Source organism: Phyllostomus discolor, chromosome 10, assembly GCF_004126475.2.
Source record: "Phyllostomus discolor isolate MPI-MPIP mPhyDis1 chromosome 10, mPhyDis1.pri.v3, whole genome shotgun sequence".
In the NCBI taxonomy this organism is placed as follows: Eukaryota; Metazoa; Chordata; class Mammalia; order Chiroptera; family Phyllostomidae; genus Phyllostomus; species Phyllostomus discolor.
Window position 1 is genome coordinate 63,807,687 of NC_040912.2, and position 1,352 is coordinate 63,809,038.

A 1,352-nucleotide genomic window follows, 5' to 3' on the forward strand; every position below is an offset into this window, starting at 1 on the left:
ACATCAATTTTTGTGGGAACATAATAAAGAATAAGTAACTCTCTTAGAGAATTTGTAGCAGTAGCTAAAGATTAATATATGAAATTGTTCTTGAAGCACAAATAGGATTTAACCATTCTAACACATGTGAGGCAACATCTCATTGTAATTTTAGCTTGTGATTTTCTTTTGATTAGTGACATTGAGCATCTTTTTATATGTCTATTGGCCATCTGTATGTCATTTTTGGAGAAGTGTCTATTCAGGTACTTGTCCATTTTTTAACTGGGTTTTCTTTTTCTATTGGTGTTGAGTTGTATGAGTCCTTTATAAATTTTGGTTATTAACCTCTAATTAGATTTATCATTGGCAAATATTTTCTTCCCTTCTGTGGGTTGTCTTTTCTTCTTGTTGATGGTTTCCTTTGCTGTGTAAAATCATTGTAGTTTGATGTAATCCCCATTGTTTATTTTTTTCTTTTGTTTCCCTTGCACAAGAAGATATATCAGAAAAAATATTACTAAGAGAAATGTCCAAGATTTTGCTGCCTATCGTTTCTTCTAGGAGTTTTATGGTTTGGAGTTTTATGGTTTTGAGTCTTTTTTTTTCTTTTTTTTTTCCTGTGGGGAGAGCAAAAAGGCAGTCCCCCACTACCACAAATTATGCAATTGAGTTTCCCATATTTGGAGAAATCACAGTGGGCAGCGCATCTGGAGTACAATGGATAAGCCTCATCCTGGAAAAATCACCTTCATGATCATAGTATCATCACCCCAGACTGGTAAGTATGGTTTTGAGTCTTATGTTTAAGTCTTTAATCCCAAATGCCTAGTTGTTTTAATAATACCAGCTTGCACATACAAATACCTTCTTTCATAGTGTCACCCATTAAAACTCAGGTCAGTCTTGCTATATACACCTCTCACCACTCTTGCAGGGTCAAGCCCCACCACTGGGAGTTTCATCAGTCTGCCTTGCCTACTCCTAGCATATACCTATCTTCATTACTAGTTTTGTAGAGAGTGTAATATGTCATAACATACATCTGATCTTTTCTGAAATATTATAATCAATGACAATGGCTTTGACAATCTTGTAGATATTAATATTCTTACAGTATTTCATTTTTGTTCTTAATTCCTCCTATAACTAATAGTATTAAAGCAAAATAATACTTTGCTTTTAATAAATATGGGCTTCCATTTTATAAACAGATGATCATTCATAAAAAAATAAACATCAAAAGAACTATATGTAGCCCTACCAGTGTGGCTCAGTTGGTTGGGCATAATGATGCAAAGTGGAAAGGTCATTAGTTCCATTCCTGGTCAGGGCACATGCCTGGGTTTCCTGTCCATCCCCAGTTGGGCACA

The 1,352-nt window shown here is 34.7% G+C and overlaps 1 non-coding gene across 1 annotated transcript; it reads right to left on the reverse strand.

The window, feature by feature from the left end:
• Positions 1–601: 601 nt before the first annotated feature.
• LOC114508285 lies at positions 602–768 on the reverse strand. The gene has a single exon (XR_003685528.1). It is a non-coding gene; the product is annotated as a U1 spliceosomal RNA (small nuclear RNA).
• Between the last annotated feature and the right edge of the window lie 584 nt (positions 769–1,352).